The sequence below is a fragment of the Sminthopsis crassicaudata genome, chromosome 6, assembly GCF_048593235.1.
Source record: "Sminthopsis crassicaudata isolate SCR6 chromosome 6, ASM4859323v1, whole genome shotgun sequence".
Classification (NCBI taxonomy): domain Eukaryota; kingdom Metazoa; phylum Chordata; class Mammalia; order Dasyuromorphia; family Dasyuridae; genus Sminthopsis; species Sminthopsis crassicaudata.
The window spans coordinates 186,118,263-186,135,297 of NC_133622.1; the positions used below are offsets into that span (position 1 = coordinate 186,118,263).

Genomic DNA, 17,035 nt, shown 5'->3' on the forward strand with positions numbered 1-17,035 from the left:
ACCTAGGAGTGGGAAGGGAAGGTAGACCTGCAACTTTATTCTCATCATGATTGGGTTAAAGAAGGTACAACATATATCTAGAAGGGTATCAAAGTCTTCTAAATTCAGAAAGAAATAAGAAAGCAAAGGGATAAGGGAGGGGGAGAACATAAGGGAGAGCTTCTTGGAAGGACAAATCAAATTTGAACTCAGACCATCCTGATTCCAAGGTTGATATCTATCTACTGCTTGCTTCCTACTATTTTCAAATACACTCCACTTCTCTTGATGAAAGCCATTTTTATTAATCCACCACTCTGCCCCAACCATCTACTAACTTTCAGGAGTTTCTTAATAATGTCCCTCCACCACTAGTTGTAATCAACAGCTCCTTCCAGGGCTGCTGTCATGGCACCATCCCAATAGCTTGAAATTCTTCTCAGAGCTGAGTAAAGCATTTTGCAGACTGTAGAAATATGAGCTCATATTACAATTCAAAAGCAAGAAAATCAGACCTATGATTTTCAGTCAAAGGAGCCAAGTGGAAGGGAATGTGTAAATTCTGAGTTCTTGAAGTCCGAAGACTTGAGTTTGAATCCCATTTCTCACCTCCACCACTTATTAGCTAGGTGACCTCAGGCAAATCATATTTTGGAACATTATTCTTCCCATTTCAAAAATGAGAGTAATAATCCCCCAAGGGTCCTTCTAATTCTTTTCATCAACACACAGAGGAGGTGGGAAAGTAGAAAACCAAGTGGTATACAAATAGGGGTTATTATTTTTACTTAAACCTAGTATTAAGCAAAACAAGCTTGGTGCAGTCTCATAATAAATACCTTTTACTCCAGTCCCTCTAATCTCTCCAAATATGTATTCTTAGGACATGCAAGGCTCATTTTTGTTTTAAATCTTTTGAATATGGCTTATCTCTAGGTGAAAACATTTCTCTTGCCTCAAATGCTTTCAGATTATTTTGTCTGCTGGACCACAAAGCATAGAGGTGGGCTCTATTTTTTTAATAATAGCTTTACATTTTCAGCATACATGCAAAGATAGTTTTCAACATTCACTCTTTCAAAACCCAGTGTTCCATATTTTTCTTCCTCCCTCCCTCTTTCCCCCTCCCCTCTACAGCAAGTAATCCAATATAAGCTAAACATGTGCAATTTTTCTAAACATTATTTCCACATTTATCATGCTGCACAAGAAAAATCATATCAAAAGAGGAAAAAACAAGAACAATATCAAAAAAGATGAAAATGCCATGTTGTGATCCACAGTCAGTCCCCATAATCTTCTCTCTGGATGCAGATGGCTCTCTCCATCACAAGTCCATTGGAATTGACCTGAATTGAAATGAGCCCTATTTAAGAAAATTCTATATGTAAAGATCTGAATGTATCACACAAAATGAAAATACAAAAGGGAGTAGGGGAGTATGTGAAAAGCTGTGTGTGTGTGTGTGTGTGTGTGTGTGTGTGTGTGTGTGTGTGTGTGTTTAAGCACATAATCAAGGAGGAAGAGCACTTGAGCTATGGGTCTAGAAAGGTAGCAGCCAATAGCTGCTGGTGCCTGAAATTTTTCTGTTAGCATTTATGAAGCATTATGAATACTCTGCTTAGTAGGGAGCTAAAGAAAAGCAAAATCAGTCCCTGGTCTCAGGAAATCCACAATATAATGGGACAGGCAACAATATGTATAAATTACAAATACACACACACACACACATGCACACACGCACATACAGACAGAGAGAGAGAAAGAGGGGGGATAAATTGGAGATAATAAAGGAACTAGCTTTAAAAGGGATTAGAAGAGGTTTGTAAAGGGGAGAGTTTAGCTGGGGTATAAAAGAAGCCAGGTGGCAGAGATGAGGAGGAAGAGAATTCTGCCTCTTCCTGACTCTAAGATCCCTGTAAGCTATTTCTACAAGCAAGCCTTGAATTTATGTTCCTTGCTTTGCCCCCATACTCTAGTTGTAGGACTAATTGAACTGAAAGAAGAGGAAATAAAGCCTCAGGTAAGATATCATGCCAATTCTACCAAGTCCTTGGTCTGTTTCTGTCACCGGGATGGTCTTTCCTATAAGTGCTACCCTATTTTGGCTGTCCCTAATGAGTCTTGTGCATTGAGCTACACTCTGACTGGTCTCAGGCACTCAATACAGAAATCTTTAAAGGTATATGTCATAAGGCCAGCCATGGATGTGTCCTAATTAATACCTTCTAATATCTTATTCTGTCAGGCAGGTCACAGGACCTGGACAGATAGGATTCCTTACAAAGCTTCTTCAGGAGTAGGTTCCCTATCCAGAACACAGATTTCTGTGTTTGACACCATCTTTTCAATAACTGACCAAAGAATCATCAGCAAGTACCTACTATATGGTCTGACTTGTGAAAAGTCCACCAGGAAGTACAAGATAAACTGTAGTATGAAATCAGGTGTGAAACTCCACAGTGATATAGGAACTCAAAGAACAGGGATCACTGTAGAATGCACTGGTTAAGGAAGGCTTCCTGGAGGAAGGGGTAGGGAATAGGCTAATAAAAGAAAAACTGAACAGCACCGTGTTATAGAAAGAACACTGTGCTTGTAGTGAAGTCACAGCTCCCCAATTTAGTAAACTGTGTGAGTTGCACATGTTTCTGACCCTCAGGTGTGAAGATTCAAAGAATTCAGAGATATAAGAGACTTTCATAATCATCTATTCCAGATGTTCTTAATCTTTTTGTGGCATAGATCCTGTTAGCAGTTAGTTAAACAACTCCTTTTCAGGGTATATAAAAGATCACAAGGGAAAGAAATTATATTGAGCTATAGTGCACCCAAAAAATTTTAATTCACTGACTCTAGGTTAAGAACATCTGATCAAGTCTTATCCCATTATTATATAGATTAAAAAAGGTAAACCTAGAATAGAGAATTAAATTGATCAATTTACATAGGAATTAAATAGCAGCAGGGCTTCTGACCTCAAATCCAGTGTTCTTTTCCAATTTCATCCTAATAGGAATTTTATTTAGGAATCCCAGAATTTGAAAGTTGAATGAGTCTCTTAATTCCAGGTCCAAAAAGCTAGATTCAAAAATCTTGATTCTCAAAAATAAAAATAAAAATCACAGTAATATCCTATTGGGATTCAAAACCATTTCTTATTTACCCACAATATCATCTAGCCTTATCAACCTCCTCCTCAACAGCAAGCTGCCATAAGGAGTATCAATGGCAAATCTACAGCTGTCTTCTGTTTCCCAGCAACTGCTGGAGCATGGATTCTCTGTAATTCTTCATCTTCTCCATCTGGCTTCAATCTCCCTCACCCTGTGAAGTTTTTCTAATGATAAGTAGCAGATAAGTAGCCACTAGCATATATGATTTCTCTTATTGCCTTTTTTCTAGAGTCTCATTATTCCTTGCAATCACTCTTAATGTTCATTTGGCATTGCTCTTCCCATCACAAGGAGAAGCTTCCATCACAAATGCCCTAGTTAGAGATTGAAGTAAACATTCTGAATTAAAACATTGGGATTCCAGATCCAGTTTTACCACTCACTATCCATGTGACTTTGAACAGATTACAAATCATGAGTCAGAAAGGGACCTTAGAATATAATAATGTCTAGTCAGAATCTCTATGTGTGAAGATAATAGTCAATTGACACATTTGTCTACAATGTGCAAGGTACTATGCTGGGAAATACAATTACCAAAAAAAAAAATGGAATAATCCTACAGTCATAAAGTTTACACTCTAATTGAATACATAGCACCAGACATGGGACTAAGAGATCATTTACTGACCAGAAATTCTTAATCAGAGGTCCACAGATCTTTCCATCCCCCAAGGATCCAAGGATCAAGGTGGGGATTTGACCCATAAACTTTGTTGAGAAAAAAATACATCTTTATTTTGATTGATTTCTTCTGGAATCTGAGCAGTTCTTCCAGTCAAAGAACTGACACCTTAGAGGTACTTTCCTTTACTAGTGCTAATTGAAGGAAGTGGCTTCGAATAGAAAGTGAGATTTGGGAAATGAACTAGTTAAGAAAATGGTATCCAAGGATTCATTTGGACTTGGCTTGAATCATAAAAAGAAGAATGACACAGACAAAATTAGGAAATACTGATCTGGTCTAGCTTCTTATCTTACAGAGAGGAAAAGTAAAGACCCAAAGAGATTAGGCAATTAGTTCATGATCATAAAGCAGTACTAGCTAGCTCCCAAGTATCCCAAATCTCATTCAAGGACACATTTTACTTTTTAAAAAGATAATTAAATCAAGTCCTTTGTACTTGGCCATCTTATTGCTATAAAAAACAAGGCCATGTTATTATCATAACATCTTTCATTTCTGGTTTTAACTGATTGTCTTATTTTGAAGGAGTAGGATTAAGAATCTATTTGAATTGAAATGGATATTGGATGGCATAGAAAAATAATTTACAGATGAAAGATCAAAAGCTATTCTAACTATATAATGAGAACATTTGGCTTTTATTTGTACAATTTTCCTTCCAGAGAAATCCCATTTGCCTATTCTCAAAGTATTAGAGTGACACATTCCTTTAGGACTAATTTGGAGGTGATCTAGATGTTCCTCATATATTTGACTAACTGGTTCTGAATTTTCTTAAGTCAGTTTTTTCCCTTGTGCATATTTTTTAAAAACTGTAATATGTTCAATTCCTGAACATGAGTGTAGACCAATAAAATCAAGGGAAAATATTGAAGTTCAATTCTATTACTTCTGTAACTGCTTGCTACAAAAAATTGTTGTGTAGGCGACATTCCCTCACTAATATGTTCAAACACTTTCCTTTTGTGGGAATAATGGACAGTACACAGGCACAAAGAGTATAAATTGAATTATTAGTGATGTTTACCTGACTGCTCTTTTTGCCTTTTTCCTCAGTCTGGTTAATGCTGTATTAGAAAATGGTGTTATTTGGTTTTAGAAAATATCATAGCCAATTTGACAACTTATTAATCACAAAATAACAATAAATCTCTAGCTTTAATTGTCCTATTCTGCTCATCCATTGCAAGTTTTCCTGTGGACAAAATGTTTAAAAATAATATGGAGCACATTTCTTTGTACTATGATCTCAGTGAGAAATATAGAAAATAAATGTCTTTGACATTAGGACTACTTTTCTATTTTTGTCATCAGAGAAATCATAATGTTTCTAAAGAAAAAATTCACAACCAACAATTTTTAGAATTAGGGATTTCATCTTTGTTGCTTTTAAGAAGATAAGTCAAATACCAAATCAATGCACTACATGTCAAAAAACTGAGGTAATTTTAAATATAATACATTCTCAAATAATCAAACATTCTACAGCCACCGCAGATATCATATAGTTGACTCAAAGTTTTGTGCCTATGTATAAATTTTTTCAAGTTAACCAATGCATGAAAACTGTACCTGTAGAGAGCTGACTTCCCTTCCTGCAGAGAGCAGCCTCAAGTCTAGTCCAGACAAAACTCTTTCTTTCCTCCAGAGCTGCCCTCTTTTATCCTCCCAGAGAATGGGTGTGGGATAATGCAAGAGCTTCTGGGAAAAATTACTTCAACCAATGAACTTGCTCCTCCTAAGCATGCAAGCTCTTCCCCAGGAATTCACAAGCAAAACTCCCAGTAAAGGCCAGAACTGGAGAATTGTCAAGTACTGACTTAGCACTTAGTAAGAACTTAACATCTCCCCCTTTCTTTTGATTTAGAACATAGGGTGGTTATGACCTTGAAACATAAATCCATCAATATGGGAGGCATTACACATAATTACATAGATTACATAAACACATAGTAACATAGTAACATAACACATGCTAGAAGTATGTAACAAATAACATGATCAAATAATCATAAATTGAAAATTTATAATGTCCATAAGTCCATTGTCCATTAGTCTCATCTTGTGTTAGGAAGTCCAATGATTCCTGCCGGTTTTAAAGTTCTTTAACAGTCTTCTTATTAGCCATGATCTTTCAGTGTCAGATGTTTCTTAGATTTTATCCTTTGGTTTGAGGTCTTTCTCTTTTTCTGTCTCTCTCTGATGGACAAGGCGAATACGACTCGGCACCCATCTGATTCCTTCTCCATCTGAAGAAATACAAGCAATGTAAGAATGTAAGTTCCACATTCCTATATAAGTATTTCTACATACAATAATATAATGATATAGATCTTATTAATAAAAATTTCTAGTAACAAAAGATACATTTTATAAAATATGTCATTTAATGTCTCTGGGCCTCAATTTTCCTAATTCTGCCATATGGGGATGATATAATAGTCCCCTGTCTCACCACTCTTGCAGAGCTGATGTATTGTTCAAATAAGAGCTAGCAACAATTAGATTTTTCAAAACACTTCACTTTTTTTATTTGATCTTGGTCCAATGTGATAAGAGCTATGAAAATTCTCTTATCCAGTCTCCTTTTTTTTCAATAGGAATTTGGCAAATAAGAGCCCCACTCTCATCTCTCTAGGGCAATAGTAAAATCTTGGGATCAGTGCTGATCACTCCTTTTCAGTAGAGACATTGATAATCAGATGGCATAGAGAGGAGGACAGTCAAGAGAATAAACTCAAGTTGGAGTCATATATATATGTATGTACATACATATACATATATATATATATGGAGTTGATCTATCACTGAATTAATCTCATAAAGGGCATCATATAAAGATAAAATAAACTGAAAAAAAATTCTCCCACACCTTTATAATATGTGAATTGGTTCCTCAAGTAAATTAATTAAAACTTAAATGACAGGCTGGCTACCCTTGTTTTCTAGAAGCTATGTCAATAGTTTCCCAGATTTAGCATGCCCTGAGAAGCTAGAAAAGCTTTGCATATGAGCACATTTGATAGATTACATCAAGTCCTAGAACATTAGTTTCCTAAACAAGACCTATAATCATTTCTAATTCAGCCTAACAATAGACACAGGAGAGTGATGCTGTATGGCTATAAGTCATCGAAGATCATAGTCTTTAGTGTGTCATCCCCAGAGGGCAATGGAAAGGCAGACATGTCAGGTGCAAGTAAGTAGACTGCAACATAGCACCAATGAATGAATTCACCAAAGTGGCCAAAGGTGCTTGTCACCAATGGCATGAGCAGGAAATGTCACCCAGTTGTAGCCCACATGATCCATAAGCTTGTACACAATGTGAGGAGATTTAGAGAAAGACATTCAGCATTTGGGGTATATTACTGTGGTATATTTATAGAAGGATGCTATCCAGAAAATGCACAGAATGAGAAGGCATCTCTAACACTGTGATGAGATCATGTACAAGTGCAGTATACAAGTGAGAGCATCTATAAACTGATATATAGAGTTATAGAGTTGAATGAACCTCAGGCATAACCCTTATCTGGGGTATGAATCTCTTTTACAATATCCCTAATGAGTGATCATCCAGACAATGGCAGGGAACCAAAGACCTTATAATGCAACTCGTTCTATCATTGAAAAAACATGATTTCTTTCTAAATCTAGTCTCAATCTAGTCTCTCTAACTTCAATGCATTGGTCCTATTTTGAGTCTATGGGGCCAACAGAGCAAGTCAACACAATGGATCATGATATTTTCCAAAGTTGTGGTCAGCTTCCTACTTTGTGCTCCAGGTTAGAAATAATCAGACCTTTGGATTGATCTTCATTTGAACAAGGTCAAACCAAAAAGTCCCTCACCAGCCTGGTCATCCTCTAAACTTGCACCAGCTTGGGTCAAAGGATTTAGAATTGGAAATGGCTTCTAAGATCATCAACAAGCATTTATTTACTCAAGAAGCATTTTTTTTTTGGCTGAGGCAATTGGGGTTAGGTGACTTGCCCAAGGTCATACATCTGGGAAGTGTTAACTGGATTTGAACTCAGGTACTCCTGACTTCAGGACCAGTGCTCTATCCACTGTGCCATCTAGGTGCACCTCAAGAAACATTTATTAAGCACCTACAAGGTGGTAGGCACTATGCTAAACACTGGGGATACAAAGAAAAGCAAAAACTATGCCTTCACTCAAGAATCTCACAGTCTAATAGTAAACCCCGTTATTTTTAGATGAGCAAATGGAAGAAGTTGAATTTGTCAGTGTCCCCTCCTAAAAATAGCAGCCAGAACTAAATAGGATATTCCAGATGTGACCTGATTAATTACCTACATGAGCTAGGTTTACAGTTGATATACCTTCCATCTGGTTCTCTTAACCTGATGCTCTAACTAACTCATAAACTTGATTCATACATTATCTGCCTTCTCTTCAAAGGATTTTATTTCTTTCAGTGGATTACAGATAGTATTTTAAAGTGAATGCTTAAGAAAATACACATTTAAAGTGATTTCATCAAGGGCCAGATGGTATACTTCAGACTAAGAGTCCTAGGGAATTCCAAAGAGATGATGATAAGCTGGATGTATTGGGAATTGAAAGTGAGAGAGGGGGAGGTTGAATTCAGGGAGTTTCCTAGAGGAGGTGAGAGTTTTGCTGTACTTTGCCAGGAGTTAATCAACAGGAATTTATGAAGTATTCTGTAGGCCAGGAAATGGGGATATTCATACAATGAATGAAATAATAGCTGTTTTTAAGGAGAACAGAATTTTCATGGAGGAGACAAGTGCCTATAGAATATATGAGGAAGTTTAGGAAGGACACTAGCCATTGGAGGAGAAGAAATCAGGATCAGGATCATGAAAAGCTTCTTAAAGAGGAAAATACTCGAGTTAAGTCTTGAGAGAGGCCGAGGGGAGAGGAGAATTCTTGGCATGAGGATGGCCAGTGCAGCAAGGAAACTGAAGATGGTGGACTACATGGGCAGAATAGAAAAAAGAATGTCACCTTGACTGAAAGAATCTATTAATGTCACTTAATGTTCTGCCATTTGTTGTTGTCATGTTTCAGTAATGTTCAATTCTCCATGTCCCCATTTAGGGTTTTCTTGGCAGAGATACAGCAATGGCTGGCCATTTCTTTCTCCAGCTAGTTTTACAGATGAGGAAAATAAGACAAATAGAGTTAACTTGCTCAAGGTCACATAGCTAGTCAGTGTCTGAGTTAAGATTTGATCTCAGAAAGATGATTCTTCCTAACTTCAGGTTGGGTGTTCTATTCACTCTACCTTGAGGATAGTTAACTATTATTGGAATTTTTTCTTCTTGTCTTTGTTACCCCAGCAGTGCTTTGTATATGATACATTTAATAAACATTTGTTTTATTGGCTTAGATTTTGCTTATAAGAACTCAACAGAGGAGCAACAAGAAGATTATGTGATGATCAACTCTGAGGGACATGGCTCTTTTCAACAGCAAAGTCATTTCAAGGCAATTCCGATAGGATTGTGATAGAGAGATCCATCCATATCCAGAGACTGAACTATAGAGACAATGTGGATAAAAGCATAGTATTTTCACCTTTGGGGGGTTGTTATTTGTTTACTTGGTTTTTTTTTTCCTTTCTTGTATTTTTCCCTTTTTATCTGATTTTTCTTGTGCAGCATGATGAATATGGAAATATGTTTAGCAGAATTGCACATGTTTAATTTTATTGGATTGTTTGCTGTCTTGGAGAAGGGGGAGAGGGGAGGAGGAGAGGGAGAAAAATTTGGAATACAAGGTTTTGCAGGGGTGAATATTGGAAACTATCTTTGCATGTATTTGGAAACATAAAATACTACTTAAAAAGAAACCAGCAGAGAGCCTCTGACTCGTAGAGTCTGATCCAGGAACATTGTTAGCATTTTCTTTTTAAAAGGGAGGTGATGGATGATTTGGGGATCCACATGGCCATCACTCTTTCTACTTTAGAGGAAAATAGCACTATCATTCTTCTACCAGCAAGGTTCCTAACATTATTATGCTGAGAATGTGGAAGGCTATGCTTCAGAGCTCTTAAAAGGAAAATTACATGAGTATTTACTCCAATCATTATACCTAACCTCCCTCTTGTAGGGGAGTATAGAAAAATCAGCACACTTTCCTCCCCTCAGCCATCTATTATCTAATAATGTTTTCAACATTTCTAACATGTAAGGGACTACTCCCTTTCTACTCTGACCCTTAGAAAAAACTCCAATGTCAGTGGCTCTTCAAGTTTTACAAAATATTTTTCTCAAAATACCTCATGAAGTACCTAGTTCATATTTACCACTACCATTTTTTCAGATAAATAAATTAAGAGTCAAAGACAAAAAAAAGGTGTGTCTCTGAGGCAAACAACTAGCATAGATCTGAGCTAGAATCTAAATTTTGAATTCTACAATAATTTTTTTTATCTCCCTTCTAGTGAAGGGAGGGAACAAGCATTTATGAAGTGCCTACTATGTACCAAGCACTATGTTAAGAGCTTTACAAATATTATCTCATTTGATCTTAGCATAATGCCAGGCACATAGTAGGTCTTTAAGCATTATTTGTTGATTGATTCTACTATAAGACAACTGCTGGTCTTAACTCAGTATGAATCAATAGGGTAATATAATGGGAGAAAGCTATTTCAAACTTAGAGCAAATTAATAGAAGCTTCAAGGCCAAAATGACAGAAAGAAATTAAAACATGGCATATAAGAATTACATGTTAAAGTAATTGGGTGGTTATAATCTGAAGAAGTCCTGGAAAGAATATGATAGCTATCATTGTAGTACTTTGAAAACCTGTCTTATGAGAGAAGATATGAGACTATTTCCTTAATTCAGATAGGCAGGGCTATCTATTAGATCTATTGCAAATAGATTGCAAATATCAACTGTAAATATCTATTAGATGATTGGTTCCATGCCCAGTGGCCACACCCCAATAAAAGTGACTCTGCAGATGGGCTAAACCAGGTTGAGGGACACATCTCAGACTTAGTGATGAGTTAGAGCATGGGAAGATTTCTCCAGTAGAATGGCTGGATGAGAACAATTTTTTCCAATGGCTATGAAGATGTCTTAATTGGGCAGTGTGGAATGCTGAGAGCTTAGTCAGGCATCTGTGACATTAAGGTCATCTATTGCATCCCAGGCCATTTCCAATTGTCCTGACTTTTATCTTGTCACTGGATTTCCATAGCTCTGGAAACGACAGTGAGACTGATAACTTTGCTCTAAGGGTCTTCCCAGCTCTGCTATTCTGCATCTCAATGACTCCTCATCTTTAAGTATCTAAGAATTTCTCTATCTTGCTTATAAACCAGGGGAAAAGAAATTACATATAGCACTGACATGAAGGCCCAGAAATGTCCCCAACTTAGTTATACCAAAGAACTAGATCTTGGTATTTGGAACTTCTCTCCATCACAAGAAATAGAGATTTTAACTCAATCCAGCTGAACTGCAAATGACCCATAACAACCTAATGCACTACCCTGTTAGAGAAGCAGCTGAGAGAAAGTGGAAATGTTAGGATGTCAGACCTGAAGCCTGAAGTTCAGTTCCTCACTCTCCCATTCCAACTTTGAATGCAAGGGACTTTGGGCAAGATATATCATCTCTACAGGCCTCAGCTTCTCCATCTGTGACGGAGGAGTCATAATCGTGAATCTCAAGATGGAAAGAAAGCATCTTGTCCAACCCCTTCAATCTAAACATGAGGAACCCGAGGCTCTGGAAAGTTAAGTGGCTTGCCAAAATCACACAGAGAAGTGTCAGAGGTGGGATCTAAACTCAAATCCTTTAACTCTTGAACCAATATTCTTTGCATTAGATTATGCTGCCTCTATGGCCTCATAGGGTTGCTCCAAACAAATGTCTTTGGAAACTACATCATTCTATGAGTGTGGGTTGTTATTATTAATATAGAACATGATATCCATGTTTTCCATTGAAGTTTGGAGATCATACTCCTCTTGGTGTATTATTTTCCACCTCCTCAACCTTTCCAAAAAGTTTTTGAGCTTTCACTGCACATATGAGACTTGATTTATTACAAGACTCTCACTTCTCACACCCCCAACTTCCAATTCAATCAGTAGTCAGATTGTTTCTTTCTTTCTTTCTTTCTTTTTTTTTTATTTTTGAGGCAATCAAGGTTAAGTAACTTGTCCAGGGTCACATAGCTAGTACATGTCTGAATCCAGATTTGAACTCAGGTCCTCCTGACTCCAAGGCTGGCGCTAGTACTCAAGTCTTTTTCAAGTTTGATAGCCCAATTCCATTCACATTCTTAACTCCTACTTCTTGCTCTAGTTATGTCTCAGTTACTATGATAAAAGCATTTCAACTGGTTTCTCCCATTTTGATCCAAGTGATGCTCCCTTTTTTAAATGCAATGATGTGACCATGAGTGAATCATTTACTATTTCACTACCTCAGTTTCCCCATCTGTAAAATGGATATAATAATGCTTCCACCATAAGTATCATAAATCATGAGAGCTAAGGTTCCTCTTAGAGATCATTCAGTCCAACTCCCATTGTCAGATGAGGAGATTGAGATCCACAATAGCAAAGTGACTTTGCCAAAATAAAGTCTGGTCCTGCCTCTCGCATGAGTCCCTTCTCTATTCCCACTTTCATCAATGGAGTCTAGCTCTTCCTAACTTCTTGTGTGGGACAACTGACACTGTGCTTTAATTATCTTGCCACAAAGTTCTCCTTCCCCTGTGCACATACACACATCCATCGCATAATTCAGACTATATAAATTTTCTTTCCAAATAGCTCACCAACTACATGGTGCACTGAGAATTCCTTAGAGAAACCTCCAAAATCCCCATACTCTAATTCCAGTGTATTTCTCCATCCTAGACCAGATCCAAACTGGATTACTAACTACCCCCTGGTTCCAATTTTGTTCTTTACTATGACCAGGCCCTTCACACAAGCAGTTATCTAAATCTAGAATGATTCCTGACTCCCTCCCACACCCACACACACAATACACAATTATTACAAAGCATTTTCTTTCTAGGGGTAGCTCAGAGAAGACAGTTTTGACAAAGATTCACCTGTACCTTCTTGCATCATTCAGCCAGATGCCAATCTGTTTGAGGAAATGATAAACTATCTCAGAAGAAGAGAAGCTTCCTCTACTACCTGAAGCTCTGTCTTCAAGGAGTTCACAATATAACGGGATGAGGAAGACTTATTTCTTATCTGTCTTATTTCACTTGTATATTGCCATGAATAAAATAAGTTCTGGCCCATAGCTGGTCATTCATAAATGCTCATTGAAATTAAATTTTTCTATTCTTGTTAAAATACTCTAATAGCTTTCTGATCTCTACCTTTAGTGACAAAGATCATAATCCATCCAAATGTGTATCTTATTTGATTCCTCTCTCTCATCCCCACCTCGCTCTCTCTCACTTCTCTTTTCTCTTTCTCTTCAACATCTTCCCCCTACCTCCCAAGATTTCTGTAAGGATCAAAGAACTATAAAAGTGCAGATACCCTTTGACCCAATAATACCACTAAATTTGTATCCCAAAGAGATCAAAGAAAAAGGATCTATATGTACAAAAATATTTAAAGTAGCTCTTTTTGTGATGGCCAAGAAATGGAAATTGAGGAGATGCCCATTATCTGGGAAATGGCTAAACAAGTTGTATCATATGATTGTTATATAAAGTACTTTTGCACCATGAGAAATGAGGAAGAGGATGGTTTAAGAAAATACATGGCAAGTTGTATATGAATTGATGCAAAATGAATTGAGAAGACCTGGAAAATTATTGCAACAGAGGCAGCAATGTTCTAGTGATGATGAAAGACTTGGTTATTCTGATCAATACAATGATCCAAGACAATTCCAAAGGGCCCCTCATGAAAAATGCTATCCACCTCCAGAGAGAGAACTAATGAACTGTAAGTGCAAACTGAAGTCAAATTTTCTTGCTTTCTTTTTTCTTTTTCTTTTTTTTTTTTTGAGATAGGGCTAATCTAGAAATATTTCTAATATGATTTTACATGTATAATTGATATAAATTTGCTTTCCATTTTAGAAAGCAAAGGAAGAATGGGAGAGAGAGAATTTGGAACTCAATGTTTAAAAAGAAAAGAATGTTAAATAAATAAATAAATAACCTTTTAAAGTTCAGAAAAAATTAAGAGGGTAACCCCCATTAATGCACATCCTATTGTGTACTAGGCTCCTGCTTTCTTCCTTCTATATTTAGTCCCAACTCTTTTGACAGATGAGAGAATGGGGTCACATTCACCTTGGATATCATGTTAGCCCTGTCAAGAACTAAGTGATTTAATCAATGCTTGTTGATGATCCAGTGGCCCAAAATCCAGGAAAGATAATTGGATTCAGAGTCCAAAGGCCCTGTATACAAACCTTGGCTCTTGGACCTCAGTTGCCAATTCTAAAATGTGGAGGAGGAGCTGAATTTGGATAAATTTTCTCTCAATCTTTAGACCAGGGATTCTTAGACCTTTTTTTTTCAGTTAAAGAACTTTTGGTACTCTGGTGAAGCCTATGAATTCTTCTCCAAATTAGTTTTTCAATGCATAAAAATAAAATACAGAAGATTACTAATGAAACTAATATTTAAATACAATTATCAAAAGAAATTTGAAGAATAAGTTTACAGTTTACAGATCTTGGGGGAGTTTGTCCAGGTGCCACAGTAAAGGGAATTTGTGGCATGTTAAATGTCCTTTATAAGCATTTTCTAAGGACTCCTCTGAAGATGAAGGAGTGAAAGTAAGAATTTGATGACATCCCCTCTCCCCCATCCTGGCTTATAAGATAAATCTTTTCTTTCCTTTCTTCCTTCCCCATAGTTTTAAAATGTAATCCAAACACTTTAAATTAAATCACCCTTTCTGCTCTAGACATTAGTAGGTCATTGGGTCCCCAAACAGACACGTGCTGGGAGGCAGCCTTCAGATCCCCTGCTTAGAATTTTGCTGCAGATTTCACGCTGGGGGTCCCTACCTAGAGGAAAAATAGCATCACATCCTATATGAGAGGCAGATGGGTTTCATTTTAGAGTCTCACACATCTGGCTTACCAGATGAGGAGATAAATGACCTGCCTGTGATGCTTTTATCAACTTGATATCCTTGGATTATAATTTTAAAATATGCTCCCCTTATATTGCCTGACCACAAGCTACCTCCTGTAAGAGTAGGAGGAGCATTTCCTGACATACAAGTTGTTTATGGGAAATTCCCTGGGGTAATTTGTCTTTTCCCCCAAATAGATTGGCTTCTGCCTGAGTGATGAAGAGAGGTCAGGCAATATCACTGTCAAACTGTCTCCTCTGAAGGGCTGATGAACTGAAAGTGCTTTAAAAACATGGAAGTGCTTTGGAGATAGCCACCAAATAGAGATGGTTTTGCCTTTTGTCTTTGAAGCCCTAATGCCTAATCTGGCACATAATAGGTGGTTAGATAAATGCTTGTTGAATGAATGAATATGAATGAATTAATGAATTGATTATCAGGAAAGGACTAAGGCCCATGGACTTTCATGAGCACTCAGAGTTTTTTAAGGGGTACAGTAAACAAAGGTGTCTCAAAAGTCTCTGAAAAGTGGGCATTTGTCTTTGATATGAGGAGTACAAATTTAACCCATGTGTCTTAATAAGACTCACAGACAAAAATCATAGCTCTAGAAGCTCCAGAAATAATAAACAATTAACTATTCTAAGCATAATCACCAATAGAATTAGTAGTAACTACTGTAACTAGTAATAAAGTACTGGTTACAATTAAAACATTGACTACCTACCCAAAAATTAGAATTCTGGAAATTTTAGCCATTTGAAATATAGTCTCAAAGACCAAAGTAAGAAAGCTATCATAAAACCAATGCATTTTGTCCCACAGAAAATCCCTTCAGTCTCTCTTTGTTCAGTCAATTTACTGTTATTTTTGATAGCTTTAAAATAGGTTTCAAGTCTAAATGCCCAGATTAGGAGTTGAAAATTAGAAGGTAGAAAAGGAGTTCCCCTTGAAATTTTTATCAGGAAATTTTTATCTGAGATCAATTCCCTTATATCAGGTCCCTAGAGTCTCCTTCCCTAAGGAGTTCTGAATTTGAAATTTAATAGGCTTTTTTTTTAATTTTGGAGTGTGTGTGTGTGTGTGTGTGTGTGTGTGTGTGTGTGTGTGTGTGTTTTCAGGAGAATGAAAGGGTTTTTTTTTTTCCACAGGGCAAGGGATTCTAGGGCAAAGAGCATCCCACAGATGGTAAACATTGCAGGGACTCTGTTCTTTTCCAATGCCTAGAAGTAACCTCTTACCAAACAGGGAAAACAAACAAACAAACAAACAAACAAAAGCTATAAGAGCAAATAATTTTAAAAATAAATAAAAATTTAGAAAACAACAGATAAAAGAATTGTAAGAGCCCAGCTTCTAGAGACTTGAATTCCTTCATCTCCAGAAAGATGAATATAATGCATGCCCTGCTTTCTATGCAGGATTGTTAGGATATCTGTGTATCCTGTAAGCTGCAAAATACTAAAGAATAGAAGCTCCTTGAGATCAAAAACTGTTTAGTTTTGGCCTTCATATCTCCAGCATTTTGTCCAGTGCCCAACACTATAATTGCTTAATTGTTTGTTGGTTAATTAAAATATGAGATCTTGCTCTATGACTCTCCTTCCATGATCCTATGATCATATGTGCATGTATATGCATGCGCGCACACACACACACACACACACACACACACACACACATTTGGTTCTCTAGCTTGGACTGATTTTCTGCTCTCTGTAAATACCTAAGACCCTTTTTCATCATCTGGCTCTAAGTCAATGAAACACATGAAATCCTGTTCAAACTGGTCAAGATTTCATTTGCTCTCAATCTAAGGGGAAACTGCTTGCATATTCAGCTGGTCTGAATAGTCTGCCTCAGGAATCACAAGGAATCAGGGTTATCATGTTCTCACCTACTATGTGCCATGTTTCCTTCTTTTAGGAAAATTTAGTACAGCTTTATTCCTTCTCAGTGGATCCCTCCCCTGTTTGTTTTTGTTGTTGTTGTTGTTTTGTTTTTACCTTTCACATGTATTGAGGAAAGGGGACTTAAAGATTCCAAAGGATTTTCAAATCCATTATCTTCTTTATAGATCCATAGAATGTCAGAACTA

At 36.9% G+C, this 17,035-nt stretch overlaps 1 protein-coding gene across 1 annotated transcript in view; it reads right to left on the reverse strand.

The window, feature by feature from the left end:
• Positions 1-1,131: 1,131 nt before the first annotated feature.
• DOK7 (docking protein 7) overlaps positions 1,132-17,035 on the reverse strand; it is a 315,723-nt gene continuing 299,819 nt past the window's right edge. Inside the window, exon 11 of the transcript XR_012483344.1 lies at positions 1,132-6,092. The gene's annotated coding sequence lies outside the window, so the exon portion shown is untranslated. The remainder of the gene's footprint in view (positions 6,093-17,035) is intronic.